Here is an 18433-nt window from a genome sequence, read left to right as displayed (position 1 = left end):
AAAAAAATCGTTTTTTTTTCTTTCAATTATAAGTTTAAACAAGTAGTGTTAAGTCTTTATTTTTCTGTAGTCAAAAAAAGCAAAAATTAACATTCAGGTCATGAAAAACTCAAAAAAAATCCTCAACCACTAAACTTTACCTCCCACCTGAGCGCCATCTTGAACGCCCCTACCACCAGAGAATGCTCACGATTTCGGAAGCTGTCTCCGGGACGTGCTGATTCCACACATCCTGAATAAATCATGATATTGTTAGTTGCTGTAGCTAGATGTTCAAATGAGTTTCATGGCCAGATGGACTGTTTCCTCCAGCGGTATAGTATTGCAGTGAGACAGCACGATGCCTGCAAGACTATGTCACGCTAAACGCCACAGATTGTGTTTGTCCGTTCATGTCAGTTGTCCTGCAGCCACGGGAAGTGGGACACAAACATGCCGCAATGCTTTCAAGACGTTAGGATTTGTTTGTGCAACATCCGAGAAGAGTACTTGTGGCTTGAATGTGAACTGTACGTGCCCGCCCCCTTTCCTCTGTAGTGCATGAGTTCCTCCCGGCATGCCCTTCGTCATTGTTCTGTCATCTTGTATTTAAAGGGTTGTATTTCTGCTGCTGAAAAGAATCAACGGGTTTCTTTGTTCCCAACGGAGCCCTTGTCTGTCATGAAATTCTTCAAAACCTCAAGCTAGAAGAAGACGACAAATATGAAGCGTTACAGCAACGACATGCCATGAGACGATTGATAACGATTTCCATAGGATCCCCGCGGTTGCCTGGCAACCGTCAGCTTTGCGCAGTGGCAGTATCGTAGCCTGTGAGGTTTAGCCGAGGCGGGATTATTGCTAGTTGAAAACTTTTCCCAATACCCCGCTTCCGCCGGTTTGCAATACAATCGGCGAAAGCAATTTTTGACAGTCTCGTTAGAGACTGAGCAAGGTGTTTAAAGACAGATTTGGTCATGGTGACATCATGGTAGAAAGAAGCGAGCTTGTTCCCAGTGGGCATTGATTCGTCGAATATACGTATATTTACGGTGAAATTACGGCTATACGTATATATACGTCGCCTCGAAGTATAATCAACGTCGAATTGCAACCGTAAAATTGACGACATTAACAAACGCATATATAACGTCGAAAACACATCTAACACAGTGCCTGAGGCTTTTTACTGTATGTATCGTGTGTGCCGCAACTAGGAGTATACGGCACTCTGCACAGTGTACGAAGTAAATTATTTTCGCAGCAAATAATTTACACGTGTATAATAAATATAGTAAATATAATAAATTAATTACTGCGAAAATAATTTACTTCGTACACTGTGCAGAGTGCCGTATACTCCTAATTGCGGCACACACGATACATACAGTAAAAAGCCTCAGGCACTGTGTTAGATGTTTTTTCGACGTTATATATGCGTTTATTCATGTCGTCGATTTTACGGTTGCAATTCGACGTTGATTATACGTCGAGGCGACGTATATATACGTATAGCCGTAATTTCGCCGAATCAATGCCCACAGCTTGGCATACAAGGGTTTTGCTGAGGGGGTCTTGCCACCTGCCTGAAAAAAAACAGTAAAATGTTTGAGTGCCTATAGAGTTTCTATTTTTATTTTCTTGACAAAAGTCCCCCATCAGTGCGCGGTGCCCGAGGAAAAATCTGTAGGGGGGCGTCTGAAATTCTGAGGGGGGAGTGATATTTCGGTTGAAACGGAGCTGTACGGTGCAGCTACCCAAATGAAATCTCGCAGCTATGCCATTGATTAGTGCTTCATGATAGAAGATAACGACTAGCAATCTGGTATTTGCGATGAAGTTCAGTTTCACATTTTTCGTCACTCTCAAGGTTTGTATTGCCTGGAGCGAAAAGTACCATAAGCGTTCATTTTTGCAGCTACATGGACGTTCTGAATCGTTAAGAAAAAAATGTTGTAAAACCAACAGAAAGCACAGACTGCTATAACTAGTCCTAGTTATATAACGATTTTAAGTATAATGATAAACTACTGCAAGGAATCGGTCCACCTGAGCAAACAGGATCGTAATGTTGACACTCAATAATATGTGCAGTTCCTGGACGGATAGCCCTCCTGCCCATCAAACAGACTGAGTGACTGTTCGTGTCATTTAGTGTTGTCTGACCATTGACAAAGTACAACTATTTTTTTAGGGTGCAAATTAAGTTAGGTAAAACTTTTTGCCCAAAACTGAAGGGGCGACATTCCCCCCTCCCCCCGTGATGCCAGGCCTGTCCCCATCCTATTCCATAATGTCATTATATATAATACCATACAACAGTGACCGATCCTTACTTATTGCATGCGTTAAAATTGCACATCAGCTCATAGCAGCGATGTATTATCAATGTTAAATTTCAACCATAATATCGACAACATTAATAAACGCATACGTTGAGAAAATATCGAACCCAGCATATTTTCCGGTTATATACCACAATGCATTGCTAGTATTCGTTGGTCACCATTTTGGACACGTTTTTCAAACGTAGAAGTATATCCGAAAATATCTCAGCAATCCTCTTTTGACGAGTAAGTATGAACAATAATAATACTATCTGAATACATACAGATCTTTCTTAATATTATTTTGATTAAAATAGTATGTGAATAAGCAAAAAAATGGCACATAATATAGTGTGAATGGGGAAGATGACACAAAATTGTTTTGCCGTTTCTCTTATTCTTATTCTATGTTGTACTTTCAAACTTTGGGTACTCTTTAATTAGGACAGACTTTATTGCTCAACTGCTATGATGCAAGCCAAATTCTATACATTTATTTCAGCTTTGAGCTTAGTAAACCGTTCATTTTTTAGATTATACTAAAGAAGATATTAATCATCATTTATTTGGGAAGTAATATTATATAATTTTCTCCTAGCTGCGGTGCTGAAGTCCCACCCTACATCAACAGAAAAAGAAATAAAGGAGCACGCAATGTGTTACTTGAAGAATGCATATGCAAGGCAGGGGGCCAAGAGATCTGGACTCTGAAAATAATAGGTTTTTGGTTCTAACTGTTAGGACAATTAGACAGGGTTTGCAAATAGTGGACAAAAATCGTCTTAACTTCCATTGTAATATTTTATATTTTATGTAATATTTTTTTCTTGGAAATATAGAAGTTGTACATTTTAAAATGTATATTTGAATCAAAATGTGGTTTTGAGTTAGTGTGTTAATGTAATTAGTTTTGTGTTTGTCATTACTATACTGTATATTGCCATGTTACCAGAATTTGTAGCTGAAGTTTAAGACTAGTTGTGTTTTTATGATTATTGCCCATATGTTGATTGTTGATTGATTGTATACAATGTATAATTTGAAATACATATGTTTCAGGTGTGAATGTGTATTTTCAGAATACATTTCTAAACCTAATCATTGGCTTGTTTTACTTGTTTCTACACCTATAAAATCTATCTTTGATGTATAATAGACCTCTACCCATATACGTATAATAGACCTCTAATGTTATCCGTATAATAGACCTCTAACCATATACGTATAATAGACCTCTAAAGTTATACGTATAATAGACCTCTAACCATATACGTATAATAGACCTCTAAAGTTATCCGGAACTCCAACCATATATGTATAATAGTCCTCTAAATTTATCCGTATAATAGAACTCCAACCATTTATGTATAATGAACGTCTAAATATAGACGTATAATTGACGTTTAACTTTAGACGTATATTAGAATTTCATTCTAGACGAATTGTAGACCACATTTAGACGTCTAAGATATGCGTTTAATGGACGTATATTATACGTCTTTTGCCCAATGGGTTACATCTCAACAGAAACGCTCTTTAGCTCTTTCAGCGTTATGCAGAGAACATCGTCTGTCGAGATCACTTTTGAGTCAGCGCGAAACGCCGTGTGCTGTCAGTTTGATTTCATATTGCTCGTAGCGGCGCCCGGCTTTTGTCTGTCAAACGTTAGGTTGCGCTTCTTCATGCTGCATCGTCGGCATGAGTGGAGCTTTATAAACGTCTGTACTTACTGCGCCCCATAAGAAATCGTTTGTCCCCGTTCAAAAGAGATTGTGCGATGTCCTGCAGCAAACCTTTGACAGTTTGAAAAGAGGAATTTATTCTGCTTCCTGTGCGTGCAGTAGTTACAAAGTTGAACGCCTTTACACGATCTGCTGCAGTTTTCAGTGGGCGGGCTTTGTCAAATGGCTTGGAAAAACGCACTGTGTTTCGGCTCGGGAAACATCATGAGCAGTGTCCTGCATGTTTTCTGTGTATAGCTGTCTTTTAACGCATACAGAATTCATTCGAAATCATTGATTTCTCCAATTAACAAGGGTCCCTTAAAGGATGAGTCAAAGTAACGTCTAATCGGATTAGTTTCCTTAGAGCTGGTTCAGAGTTTGCTCAAGAGTTTACCTTTCACAGATGCGCAAAGAAGAATGTTGGGGGTGCACGCTTCAAGGCGCCTTACAGCTGTAGGGAGTGATTCGAGACGATTCGTGGCGTGTGCTCGTTCCCATATTCCGTACGACCCGGGGTGCAGTGCTAGGATGACGTACAATACCGCTTGGTCACGTAACAGCGTTATATGCAAGTGCGGGACTTGAGGGTTTTCGTTTGTTCGTTTTGTTTTGCTCTGCTTTGCTTTGTTTTGCTTTCCATCGCGTTGGTAAGAGCGTAAATAAAAAGGCGATTCCTGTGTCTACCACTAATGTAAGAGCTATTTCAAGTGCGACGTGGTGCGGCTTTTCAAATGCTTGTGGGCATTTCTCTGTTGTTGATTCTTTTTTTGTGTGTAACAAAGTGGCATTTTCATGTCCGGACGGGGAGACTTTATCATTCCGACATGAAGCCACCCTTAAGTCCTCTGAGGCGTGTCTGTCTGCAAGGCTTGTATTTTGGAAATGTTTTTTTGAAACGGAGAACGACTTTGAAATAGGCTTCCGCCGGCGCCTCGCGATCCAGGTAAGATTGTAGCAAGAACGCAGCGGCGGCGGGGCTTGCTGTAGTCGTGGCCGAGTGGTTAAGGCGATGGACTAGAAATCCATCGGGGTCTCCCCGCACAGGTTCCAATCCTGCCGACTACGTTGTCCGCCTTCAGTCGGTGTGTTTCGGCACAAGCAAAGAAGCGCGCCTCTTTGCTGTTCCTGGTGGTTTTAAAACGCCCAATCGCTTGTACCCGCTGCCTTGGAAATAAGTTCTTCAGCGTCCGCAAATGGCATTTTGCAGCTGGAAGCAGATGTCGACGCGTTTTGCACAGAGCACCAAAAAAGCGTCTTTTTTGAAGGCCCAGGCACTGAGCATTGGTGGTTCAGTGGTAGAATTCTCGCCTGCCACGCGGGAGGCTCGGGTTCGATTCCTGGCCAATGCAGTGGCTTTTGCAGCGAGCGGCTCCATCACTTGCATCCCCTTGGAACTCGCAACTGAAAACCCACTGAAGCTAAGCAGGTGTGAGCCAGGTCAGTACCTGGATGAGGATGAGCTACAGGGAAAAACAAAGCTTCCAGCTGGAAGCGGTGTTAATGGTGCCGGCGGGGGGGCGCTCACCCTGAGGTCTGTGCGGGTCCCAATGCCCCAGTATAGTGACGGAGACGCTGTGTTGTAAAAGGGCGCTGAATTTTGGATGAGATGTAAAACCGAGGTCACAGCGCTCTGTGGTCATTCAAAATGACCACCAAAACCTTTGACAAAAGCTCTTGGTAATTGATGGTCTTCAATAATGCTTCTCCTTTAGGTACATTTTAAATCAGCTGAAAAATGCTGTGAAATGGGGGGGCACTTCAGGCCAGTGTAGGATTTGGGTTACAAGAACCATGAAACTGCACGAGAAAGCCCGTACACTGAATTACACGGCTTTCTATTCAAAGGAGGACAAAAGAAATTCCCTGAGTTTGATTTTTTGCAGCACAGAGAGGAGCACTGTCGTGAGGCCGGTTAGCTCAGTTGGTTAGAGCGTGGTGCTAATAACGCCAAGGTCGCGGGTTTGAGCCCTGTACGGGCCAGGTCTAGGTCCAGGTCCCTGTTTGTGAAACAGGCAAATGACTGTCTCAGGGGCCCATTCCTCATTCTCAAGACACATGTATGCAGTATGTACACCGTGCATTGAGCAATAGGGACTGAATACACCACAGGTAAGGTTAGAAGTCATTCTGAGGTGCCACATGTGAGGGATACAGCTAGGCATCCGAAATGTAGGGTTTGAGACCCTTCAGGAGTACTGCATCCTTTGAGACAGACCCGTGCATGTTAAACAAATGATCATTTCTTTCGGCATTAGGGACTAAATATACTAAACATATGATGCTAAAATGTTATTTTCACATATATTAATGTAATAAATGATTGCTTATGCTTTATAAACAAATCTAATTAAAATAAAACATTAAGTTTTGTATTTATCTTGTACCATAGAACATGATTTTCTTTGTATTTCAAGCCCACCAAGTGTCCAAATGACGCACTACATGATATAAGGAAGATTATCACATGCATATCGGTATTATCTTTCTTATGAAAATGCATTCCTTTCATTACCTTTTACTTTTTAAAATGAACTCAAATTGAGTATAATGTAATAATTTAAGTAGAATAGATTCTAATAATATAATGATCCAGTGTTTTGCACTACTTCACTGCTTCACTGCTCTATGCCATCTGGAAATAAATCCTCAGACTGCTTACTGCCCTGGGCATGTACCAATAAATTAAAGGAGCACATCTGTTTATCACTGCGTTGAAGCAGGAGACACACAGTCTCTGCAAACACATCCTAGATACAGTGTTCCAGCACCTTTGACCTCATCCAGAACGTATCATTTCTCGAAAAGGATTGCTGTCCGAATGCACATCTGAATCCCAAACAGAATCTCTAGTAAAATACGATCATTTGTGAAACAGGCAAATGACTGTCTCAGGGGCCCATTCCTCATTGTCAGACACATGTATGGAATGCTTTCACCGTGCATTGAGCAATAGGGATTAAAAACACCGCAGGTAAGGTTAGATGTCATGTTCTATGATCATTTCTTTCAGCATTAGGGACTAAATATACTAAACGTATGATGCTAAAATGTTATTTTCACATATATTAATGTAATAAATGATTGCTTATGCTTTATAAACAAATCTAATTAAAATAAAAGCTTAAGTTTTGTATTTATCTTGTACCATAGAACATGATTTGCTTTGTATTTCAAGCCCACAAAGTGTCCAAATGTTCTATGATCATTTCTTTCAGCATTAGGGACTAAATATACCAAACGTATGATGCTAAAATCCTGAAAAAAGGATGTGCTCCATCTCGTCAGTAGATTGGATTCCAAAACTGATTTGGGTCAATATACATTACCTTTGAAATTAAAGTACAGTCTACTGTAGGGAACCATCAACTTAGAAAGCATTGGCCTTCCCTGGGGGTCAGGTAGGTGCAAAAGATAAACCTTTATCCTATCTTTATCTTAAGATAAGTGGCCAAGCAGTATTTTTCCAAGTTTCACCAAGCACATCATGTTGCCATAGTAGACAAAGTTCTATAAAATGTTAAATAACTTTTAAAAAAAGTATCTTGGTCTTACAGTACTGTACAAGGTGAATTAAACTGTCCCTGGTAATAAAAAGTAATTAGAAGCATCTCAGAAACTTTATCTCTAGAAACATTAGCTGTTTTATATCATGTAATTTAGTGTGATGTTGTCAGAATTCAAGGACATTATCACACACAGAAATTGGTTCAGTTAAATCTAAAAAACACAGCTAAACATGGGTTTAAATGTAACAGAAGTCTTACCTCTTGTCAAAAGATTTAATTCAAGAAGCGATGTAATAAATGATTGCTTATGCTTTATAAAGAAGCTTAAGTTTTGTATTTATCTTGTACCATAGAACATGATTTTCTTTGTATTTGAAGCCCACAAAGTGTCCAAATGACGCACTACATGATATAAGGAAGATTATCACATGCATATCGGTATTATCTTTCTTATGAAAATGCATTCCTTTCATTACCTTTTACTTTTTAAAATGAACTCAAATTGTGTATAATGTAATAATTTAAGTAGAATAGATTCAGGTAGGAAATATAGAGTCATGATGTTTATGGCTGACATCATTTCACATGGGTGAATTTTAAGCTAAGAAATAAAAACATTTACAATGAAGATACCATTGCTTAATTTTAAATGCCTTTAAAAAATAAATACCTCCTGAGAATAATTTGCCACTCCCAGATCCTTGGTAAGGTACTGTTTGAATCCAATCAGGAGAGGAGCATCCAGGGAGTGCTTTCTATAGAGTCCAGCTTGGGCCACTCTCTTCCGGCCTGCTGATACTTTTTAACTACTGAGGGCCTGTAAGGATATAAAACACCGGTTTAAACATTTTATACCTATAAGACAAATTAGAATTTTAGTAAAAAATAGATACATCTGAAAAATAAAAAAGTCTTACTGCTGATAGAGTTCTTCAGAGCTCACATCTTCCCCTTCCTTATCCGCTTCTGTTTCAGTTTCTAGAGCAGCCTCTGGCATCTCTTCCTCCTGGACAGCGGCCTCTTGCTCAGGGCCGCTGGAATGCAGGTAGATTCTTTTCAACATGCTTTTACATAATATGTTGTAACAATGATTTCAAAAAGAAACTACAGAAGCCTTACAGATTTAAAATTTCTCACCTTGCCAATGTGTCTTCAGGCTTCCCATGTACAAAAAGGCCCAAGGACTCTAGCAGTCTTACAACCACTATCCTGTTTGCCTCACCAGACACGATCTCTATTCTGTGGTAATCCACGATGACCCCGTTCTTCAGGTGATTCATCATGTCCTCCCTCGCCTGTTGAGAGGCCATCCTGATCTTTTCTGCCGTGGCGTGCTTCATACACGCCCTCTTCAAGTGAGCAGGAAGCTGATCAAGAGTATTCAGGTACATCTTGCACACCAGGGGAATCCGCGCGGGTTTCCTTTGAAAATAAATAATACCATCTGTGTATAGAAACAAGCTAAGACTGATTTCTTAAATTATCCTTAATTTTCTCTCTCATAGTTTGAGCATAATGATTTTATTGCATTTATATAAGAATTGCTCATTGCTCCTAAATAAATAATGGTTTCATAAAAAAGTGAACACTTACTTGGTCTCAGTCACAGACTTTCCAATAGAAGCCATTGTGGAGTTCAGCAACTGCAGGTCCTAGAAGTGGGGAAGGAATTTTAAAAGAGAAATTGAATTACAATACAGAAGGAATGGCTGAGGGTTCACTGAAATATATAAATATACAAATTCCAAAGACTGAGTCCATATAGAAACAACTACCTTTCATTTTCAGTATAAGAAAAAAAAAACATTATCTTCCAAAGCATCATAAAATTGTCCCTTCTTCCAGACTCTACTTCTCTCTTGTAGTAGTATAGCAGACCTTTCCAGGTGAGCAGATCACAGAGTCCGAAATGAGCTTCCTCCATCAAGCAAAGTACCTGAACATGACTCTGTCTTCATAAAAGCGCCCCTGTAATAAAGAAATTAAATCCGAAATCAAGAGGGCAGTTGCCTACTGAAATACAAGAAGTCATCAATTTTAACCTAGCAACACATTAAAGGCTGCATCTATACAAGTACGATTCTAGAAATGCTCACCAGATTACGTTTTAAAAGGAACTGCGCCTCAGGTTCCGCCGAGATCTTAACTCGGATGGCAGGATTCAGAGTCCGGAGTGTGGACTGATGGCGCACGGAGGGTCCATATACTGTGGATCCCTCAGTGATCTTCCGCGTATTCAAACCGCCAGCGTGTGACTCCCCTGTCCCCGTGACCTCATTGCTCTGCTCTCTCCTCTGTGCAGCTGAGCCCGACTCACGGTAAAATGGAAAAAAATATGCCCTCGACGCGAGATTTATTCTGGAGCGAGCCAGTGTTGCGCATAGCTGCCTTCAAAGCAGTTAACCCAGGTTCGATTCCCGGCCAACGCAGTTGCGAATGTTTTCAAATGCTGTCATGAGCCTTGGATTGTGACTAGCAAAGCGAAGCCTTTTGAAAGAGCTAAAGCACTGCAAAACGGAATTGAAGGAGAATCTTACAGGGGATTCTGAGCAGTGTCTGCATACATGCAGTCAGATAAAGATGCTGAAAGCTTGAGCTACTCTCAATGTCATGCTGCCCTTCCCCGGAGTAAATCTTTTACATTGAAAGAATGCTTCTGGCAGGTTCAAAAAGGGACCCTTGTTAATTGGAGAAATCAATGATTTCGAATGAATTCTGTATGCGTTAAAAGATAGCTATACACAGAAAACATGCAGGACACTGCTCATGATGTTTCCCGAGCCGAAACACAGTGCGTTTTTCCAAGCCATTTGACAAAGCCCACCCACTGAAAACTGCAGCAGATCGTGTAAAGACGTTCAACTTTGTAACTACTGCACGCACAGGAAGCAGAATAAATTCCTCTTTTCAAACTGTCAAAGGTTTGCTTTGCGAACGCTGCAGGACATCGCACAATCTCTTTTGAATGGGGACAAACGATTTCTTATGGGGCGCAGTAAGTACAGACGTTTAAAATGCTCCACTCATGCCGACGATGCAGCATGAAGAAGCGCAACCTAACGTTTGACAGACAAAAGCCAGGCGCCGCTATGAGCAATATGAAATCATACTGACAGCACACGGCGTTTCGCGCTGACACAAAAGTAATCTCGACAGACGCTGTTCTCTGCATAAAGCTGAAAGAGCTAAAGAGCGTTTCTGTTGACACGTAACAAGCTCGTTTCTTTCTACCATGATATCACCGTGACCAAATCTGTCTTTAAACACCTTGCTCAGTCTCTGACGAGACTGTCAAAAATTGCTTTCGCCGATTGTATTGCAAACCGGCGGAAGCGGGGTATTGGGAAAAGTTTTCAACTAGCAATAATCGCGCCTCGGCTAAACCTCACAGGCTACGATACTGCCACTGCGCAAAGCTGACGGTTGCCAGGCAACCGCGGGGATCCTATGGAAATCGTTATCGATCGTCTCATGGCATGTCGTTGCTGTAACGCTTCATATTTGTCGTCTTCTTCTTCTTCTAGCTTGAGGTTTTGAAGAATTTCATGACAGACAAGGGCTCCGTTGGGAACAAAGGGCGTTGTGAGAAAACCGTTGCTTATTTTCAGCAGCAGAAATACAACCCTTTAAATACAAGATGACAGAACAATGACGAAGGGCATGCCGGGAGGAACTCATGCACTACAGAGGAAAGGGGGCGGGCACGTACAGTTCACATTCAAGCCACAAGTACTCTTCTTGGATGTTGCACAAACAAATCCTAACGTCTTGAAAGCATTGCAGCATGTTTGTGTCCCACTTCCCGTGGCTGCGGGACGACTGACACGAACGGACAAACGCAATCTGTGGCGTTTAGCGTGACATAGTCTTGCAGGCATCGTGCTGTCTCACTGCAATATTATACCGCTGGAGGAAACAGTCCATCTGGCCATGAAACTCATTTGAACGTCTAGCTACAGCAACTAACAATATCATGATTTATTCAGGATGTGTGGAATCAGCACGTCCCGGAGACAGCTTCCGAAATCGTGAGCATTCTCTGGTGGTAGGGGCGTTCAAGATGGCGCTCAGGTGGGAGGTAAAGTTTAGTGGTTGGGGAGTTTTTTTGAGTTTTTCATGACCTGAATATTAATTTTTGCTTTTTTTGACTACAGAAAAATAAGGACTTAACACTAGTTGTTTAAACTTCAGTTATAATTGAAAGAAAAAAAAACGATTTTTTTTTAGGTTTAAAAAGTCCGATATGAGTAACACTAGGAAAAGAAAAGAGAGTGCTGGGTCTTCGAAGGAGAACTCTAAGATACCTCAATCGTATATGTATAGCACTACAAAAAAATCGATGGCAACTAAAGGGAAAAGTGAAGCAGCTGCAGGGGCAGCAACAGGGCGGAGGCGCCGCGCGCCCGGCCGACGTGTTGGACCGGTGCGCTTTACGTGCTGAAATAAACACGCGACAGCCCCGAAATGTTTCCAGAGTGCTGTGCACTGAAGACTTGCCTGGTGCTCCTCCGTGCAGATTGTTTGTCCTCCTCCAGTGCGGGACGAGCCAACACAAGGGAGCGCATTCGCCAACATCCAGGCACGCAATGCGATTTGGAAAGCAGCTCCTTTCCAAAGAGTGGCACACGAACGATCCTTCAGTCCCGCTCGGGGAGCACGGAACCCCCGCCACACACAGCTTCAAGTAGCGAGTCAGGCGCCAGGGCTTTCGCTTACGGCCACATCACCCTGAACACGCCCGATCTCGTTTGATCTCGGAAGCTAAGCAGCGTCGGGCCTGGTTAGTACTTGGATGGGAGTCTGCCTGGGAATACCAGGTGCTGTAAGCTTTTGCTCTCCCGGCCAGCAGGGGTCGCCGTTGGTGCCGTAGGCTTTGGGAGGAAAACCTGCAGGATGGAAAGGTGATCTATAGCCTCATCTCTAGAGATGTTTTGTTGCTGTGGCATGTGTGACCCATATTCAAAAAAAAAAACCCGTCTGTAAAACGAATATCGAAGCTGCCTCTAAATCTGCAAATGAAGATGAGTCGATAAACCACTCGTTTTTCGTATAACTAGACATATATTCATTTGTTACCGATTTCATTCATTGAGCACGGATACAATAGAGGTACAGCCATTCACTGTTTGACATGTCTGCACTGGTACAGAACCGAGCAATCAGAAAACGGGTGAAACTGTCTTTAGACTCAGCATACAGTACCGAGGCCCCCCATGACCAAATAAAGGCTAACCTCGATATCAGCCTAAAGAACGCAGACTACAGCAAAACGACTGACTTTGAAAAGGGAATGAACGTCCGGAAGGAGTAGTGGAACTAGCTTGAGATGCTTCTCCGGACCCCTAACTAAAAGCCAGCGAGAACCAGCAGCGGCGTCCACTCCTGTAGAACCGGGATCCTTCCGCAGCCACGCAGCTCGTGGTGTCCTAACCCTCCCGTATCTGATTTTGGACCAAGCACATCAGGGGAGAGCGCGAACGCAGTCCCCCACTACCAGAAATTATGCAGTCGAGATTCCCACATTTGGGGAATTCGCAGGGGTCAGCACAGCCGGAGTGCAATGGCCGAGCCTCGCCCTGGGTGAACCTCCTTCTTGATCAAGGTATCTCCCCTGCTAGGTAAGTATGAGTTAAACAGGCCCCTGCAAGCGGCCCGCACCCACAGCACAAATCGCGCAGCCTAGGCCACCTCCTCGCCCCGCACGCCACCGCCTCCTGCTGGGCCCACTCTTTCACACACTCACACGCCACACTAACACTCAAAAGTGTGGGCAAAACGAGAAAACGAGCGCGCCGTTTCCTACACATCTGCAGTCGCCGTTGCGCATTCGCAGCATGTCCCGGGATGCAATTCGGCCTCATTTGCATAACTCCAGACCGGCAGATCGCCACGCAAGCTCGCGACGTGCACCTGCCACACACCGAACAAACCTTTTCAGCAATTTCCAAAAAACGGGCCTGCTCGCCTGCCCACAAGGCTCCGTCTCTTACCTGCTCTCCAGAGCCTGCTGCCTTCTGTGCTTTTCTCTCGGCACCGCTGCAGTGCACACAACTCCTGCAGCGGGAGGGGGGGAGAAAGTTCCCGCGCTCCGCCGCAGGGAAGGCTCGCTCCGTGCGCACACGTCCTTTCGATGCCAGTCCAACAAGTGCTCCGCATTAGCTGCGTCGGGGCTCCGGCGTGTCGCACCTCACCTCACCTCGCACTGCCCCCTCCTTGAATGTCTGCCCCTGGGCATGCCCTGCTCTCCTCCGCCTTATCTTACCGCGTGTGAGCACCGACAATGGCCACAATGCCGGGGAATGGCACCTGTAAAGTGTTAATTGGGGCACAGGAACAGCCCGTCTCGTCTCGGGGGGGCCGGCTTCAGAGACAATACAGCAAACACAGCGGGGCTGGGGAAGAAGACGACACCACACATGCGGGTACATTCAGCTCCGGCGGGAACGAGACATTTGTCGGTCTTTTCAAGTGCCGAGAGCCGAGCAATCCTTCACTTGTATCGTTTCTCCCCGGTGACTAGATCTGGCCCTGCGACTCTCGACTGGGCTCACCCCCGGGGCAGCCCAGCAGGTGTGAGCCTGGCCGGCACCCGGATGGGAGATTCCACCCCGGAAAAGCTCCGGTTGCTGCTGCTCCTGCAAGAGGTGTGACTGGGACCAGTAGGGAGCGCTCACCCTGCGGGCTGTGTGGCTCTCTTACGCCCCAGCCTCCTGATGGCGACACTCTGCTGCACAAACAGGCGCCGTCCTTCGGGGGAGGCGTCAAACCGAGGTCCCGACCCTCTTTGGCCATTAGGAAACCCCAGGGCGTCTCTCGAGATTGTCTGATCTCGGAAGCTAAGCAGCGTCGGGCCTGGTTAGTACTTGGATGGGAGACTGCCTGGGAATACCAGGTGCTGTAAGCTTTTGCTCTCCCGGCCAGCAGGGGTCGCCGTTGGTGCCGTAGGCTTTGGGAGGAAAACCTGCAGGATGGAAAGGTGATCTATAGCCTCATCTCTAGAGATGTTTTGTTGCTGTGGCATGTGTGTGACCCATATTCAAAAAAAAAAACCCGTCTGTAAAACGAATATCGAAGCTGCCTCTAAATCTGCAAATGAAGATGAATCGATAAACCACTCGTTTTTCGTATAACTAGACATATATTCATTTGTTACCGATTTCATTCATTGAGCACGGATACAATAGAGGTACAGCCATTCACTGTTTGACATATCTGCACTGGTACAGAACTGAGCAATCAGAAAACGGGTGAAACTGTCTTTAGACTCAGCATACAGTACCGAGGCCCCCCATGACCAAATAAAGGCTAACCTCGATAATCAGCCTAAAGAACGCAGACTACAGCAAAACGACTGACTTTGAAAAGGGAATGAACGTCCGGAAGGAGTAGTGGAACTAGCTTGAGATGCTTCTCCGGACCCCTAACTAAAAGCCAGCGAGAACCAGCAGCGGCGTCCACTCCTGTCGAACCGGGATCCTTCCGGAGCCACGCAGCTCGTTGTGTCCTAACCCTCCCGTATCTGATTTTGGACCAAGCACATCAGGGGAGAGCGCGAACGCAGTCCCCCACTACCAGAAATTATGCAGTCGAGATTCCCACATTTGGGGAATTCGCAGGGGTCAGCACAGCCGGAGTGCAATGGCCGAGCCTCGCCCTGGGTGAACCTCCTTCTTGATCAAGGTATCTCCCCTGCCAGGTAAGTATGAGTTAAAGAGGCCCCTGCAAGCGGCCCGAACCCACAGCACAAATCGCGCATCCTAGGCCACCTCCTCGCCCCGCACGCCACCGCCTCCTGCTGGGCCCACTCTTTCACACACTCACACGCCACACTAACACTCAAAAGTGTGGGCAAAATGAGAAAACGAGCGCGCCGTTTCCTACACATCTGCAGTCGCCGTTGCGCATTCGCAGCATGTCCCGGGATGCAATTCGGCCTCATTTGCATAACTCCAGACCGGCAGATCGCCACGCAAGCTCGCGACGTGCGCCTGCCACACACCGAACAAACCTTTTCAGCAATTTCCAAAAAACGGGCCTGCTCGCCTGCCCACAAGGCTCCGTCTCTTACCTGCTCTCCAGAGCCTGCTGCCTTCTGTGCTTTTCTCTCGGCACCGCTGCAGTGCACACAACTCCTGCAGCGGGAGGGGGGGAGAAAGTTCCCGCGCTCCGCCGCAGGGAAGGCTCGCTCCGTGCGCACACGTCCTTTCGATGCCAGTCCAACAAGTTCACCGCATTAGCTGCGTCGGGGCTCCTGCGTGTCGCACCTCACCTCACCTCGCACTGCCCCCTCCTTGAATGTCTGCCCCTGGGCATGCCCCGCTCTCCTCCGCCTTATCTTATCGCGTGTGAGCACCGACAATGGCCACAATGCCGGGGAATGGCACCTGTAAAGTGTTAATTGGGGCACAGGAACAGCCCGTCTCGTCTCGGGGGGGCCGGCTTCAGAGACAATACAGCAAACACAGCGGGGCGGGGGAAGAAGACGACACCACACATGCGGGTACATTCAGCTCCGGCGGGAACGAGACATTTGTCGGTCTTTTCAAGTGCCGAGAGCCGAGCAATCCTTCACTTGTATCGTTTCTCCCCGGTGACTAGATCTGGCCCTGCGACTCTCGACTGGGCTCACCCCCGGGGCAGCCCAGCAGGTGTGAGCCTGGCCGGCACCCGGATGGGAGATTCCACCCCGGAAAAGCTCCGGTTGCTGCTGCTCCTGCAAGAGGTGTGACTGGGACCAGTAGGGAGCGCTCACCCTGCGGGCTGTGTGGCTCTCTTACGCCCCAGCCTCCTGATGGCGACACTCTGCTGCACAAACAGGTGCCGTCCTTCGGGGGAGGCGTCAAACCGAGGTCCCGACCCTCCTTGGCCATTAGGAAACCCCAGGGCGTCTCTCAAAAAGAGACGCCGGGGGTGTCCCTCTGGTGTTAGTGCTCCCCTTTACCCATCAGTCGGGGTCTCCTCCTAATCCCCGTCTCACCTGTAACAATCAATGACGAGGCCCCCCTGTCCGTGAGATTTAGTACTCGCGCAAGAGACCGGGGGCAGAGCGCGAACGCGGTCCCCCGCCCCCCACAAAGTGCGCGCTCCGGGTTCCCTCTCGGGGCCCTGCAACACAGCGGAAGGGCAGCGAGAAGGAGCCTCTTGCTCTGATGCCGCAAGGCCACAAGAGGGCGGAGGCGCCGCGCGCCCGGCCGACGTGTTGGACCGGTGCGCTTTACGTGCTGAAATAAACACGCGAAAGCCCCGAAATGTTTCCAGAGTGCTGTGCACTGGAGGTTTTTGTCTGGTGAAGACTTGCCTGGTGCTCCTCCGTGCAGATTGTTTGTCCTCCTCCAGTGAGGGACGAGTCAACACAAGGGAGCGCATTCGCCAACATCCAGGCACGCAATGCGATTTGGAAAGCAGCTCCTTTCCAAAGAGTTGCACACGAACGATCCTTCAGTCCCGCTCGGGGGGCACGGAACCCCCGCCACACACAGCTTCAAGTAGCGAGTCAGGCGCTGGGGCTTTCGCTTACGGCCACACCACCCTGAACACGCCCGATCTCGTCTGATCTCGGAAGCTAAGCAGCGTCAGGCCTGGTTAGTACTTGGGTGGGAGACTGCCTGGGAATACCAGGTGCTGTAAGCTTTTGCTCTCCCGGCCAGCAGGGGTCGCCGTTGGTGCCGTAGGCTTTGGGAGGAAAACCTGGAGGATGGAAAGGTGATCTATAGCCTCATCTCTAGAGATGTTTTGTTGCTGTGGCATGTGTGTGACCCATATTCAAAAAAAAAAACCCGTCTGTAAAACGAATATCGAAGCTGCCTCTAAATCTGCAAATGAAGATGAGTCGATAAACCACTCGTTTTTCGTATAACTAGACATATATTCATTTGTTACCGATTTCATTCATTGAGCACGGATACAGTAGAGGTACAGCCATTCACTGTTTGACATGTCTGCACTGGTACAGAACCGAGCAATCAGAAAACGGGTGAAACTGTCTTTAGACTCAGCATACAGTACCGAGGCCCCCCATGACCAAATAAAGGCTAACCTCGATAATCAGCCTAAAGAACGCAGACTACAGCAAAACGACTGACTTTGAAAAGGGAATGAACGTCCGGAAGGAGTAGTGGAACTAGCTTGAGATGCTTCTCCGGACCCCTAACTAAAAGCCAGCGAGAACCAGCAGCGGCGTCCACTCCTGTCGAACCGGGATCCTTCCACAGCCACGCAGCTCGTGGTGTCTTAACCCTCCCGTATCTGATTTTGGACCAAGCACATCAGGGGAGAGCGCGAACGCAGTCCCCCACTACCAGAAATTATGCAGTCGAGATTCCCACATTTGGGGAATTCGCAGGGGTCAGCACAGCCGGAGTGCAATGGCCAAGCCTCGCCCTGGGTGAACCTCCTTCTTGATCAAGGTATCTCCCCTGCCAGGTAAGTATGAGTTAAACAGGCCCCTGCAAGCGGCCCGCACCCACAGCACAAATCGCGCAGCCTAGGCCACCTCCTCGCCCCGCACGCCACCGCCTCCTGCTGGGCCCACTCTTTCACACACTCACACGCCACACTAACACTCAAAAGTGTGGGCAAAACGAGAAAACGAGCGCGCCGTTTCCTACACATCTGCAGTCGCCGTTGCGCATTCGCAGCATGTCCCGGGATGCAATTCGGCCTCATTTGCATATCTCCAGACCGGCAGATCGCCACGCAAGCTCGCGACGTGCGCCTGCCACACACCGAACAAACCTTTTCAGCAATTTCCAAAAAACGGGCCTGCTCGCCTGCCCACAAGGCTCCGTCTCTTACCTGCTCTCCAGAGCCTGCTGCCTTCTGTGCTTTTCTCTCGGCACCGCTGCAGTGCACACAACTCCTGCAGCGGGAGGGGGGGAGAAAGTTCCCGCGCTCCGCC

General features: G+C 46.4%; 7 non-coding genes across 7 annotated transcripts; 3 read left to right on the top strand and 4 right to left on the bottom strand.

Moving 5' to 3' along the window:
• Window positions 1-783: 783 nt before the first annotated feature.
• LOC138225721 (U4 spliceosomal RNA) lies at window positions 784-925 on the top strand. The gene has a single exon (XR_011184193.1). It is a non-coding gene; the product is annotated as a U4 spliceosomal RNA (small nuclear RNA).
• A 9887-nt stretch (window positions 926-10812) lies between these two features.
• Window positions 10813-10954, bottom strand: LOC138225784 (U4 spliceosomal RNA). The gene has a single exon (XR_011184255.1). It is a non-coding gene; the product is annotated as a U4 spliceosomal RNA (small nuclear RNA).
• A 1292-nt stretch (window positions 10955-12246) lies between these two features.
• On the top strand, window positions 12247-12365 carry LOC138225753 (5S ribosomal RNA). Its single transcript, XR_011184226.1, has one exon. It is a non-coding gene; the product is annotated as a 5S ribosomal RNA (ribosomal RNA).
• A 633-nt stretch (window positions 12366-12998) lies between these two features.
• LOC138225771 (U1 spliceosomal RNA) lies at window positions 12999-13162 on the bottom strand. Its single transcript, XR_011184242.1, has one exon. It is a non-coding gene; the product is annotated as a U1 spliceosomal RNA (small nuclear RNA).
• Window positions 13163-15076: 1914 nt separating this feature from the next.
• Window positions 15077-15240, bottom strand: LOC138225764 (U1 spliceosomal RNA). The gene has a single exon (XR_011184235.1). It is a non-coding gene; the product is annotated as a U1 spliceosomal RNA (small nuclear RNA).
• Window positions 15241-17047: 1807 nt separating this feature from the next.
• LOC138225750 (5S ribosomal RNA) lies at window positions 17048-17166 on the top strand. Its single transcript, XR_011184223.1, has one exon. It is a non-coding gene; the product is annotated as a 5S ribosomal RNA (ribosomal RNA).
• A 636-nt stretch (window positions 17167-17802) lies between these two features.
• LOC138225770 (U1 spliceosomal RNA) lies at window positions 17803-17966 on the bottom strand. The gene has a single exon (XR_011184241.1). It is a non-coding gene; the product is annotated as a U1 spliceosomal RNA (small nuclear RNA).
• Window positions 17967-18433: the final 467 nt, after the last annotated feature.

This window comes from Lepisosteus oculatus, unplaced genomic scaffold (assembly GCF_040954835.1).
Source record: "Lepisosteus oculatus isolate fLepOcu1 unplaced genomic scaffold, fLepOcu1.hap2 HAP2_SCAFFOLD_103, whole genome shotgun sequence".
NCBI classification, from domain to species: domain Eukaryota; kingdom Metazoa; phylum Chordata; class Actinopteri; order Semionotiformes; family Lepisosteidae; genus Lepisosteus; species Lepisosteus oculatus.
This window is presented reverse-complemented; position numbering and strand designations above follow the sequence as displayed.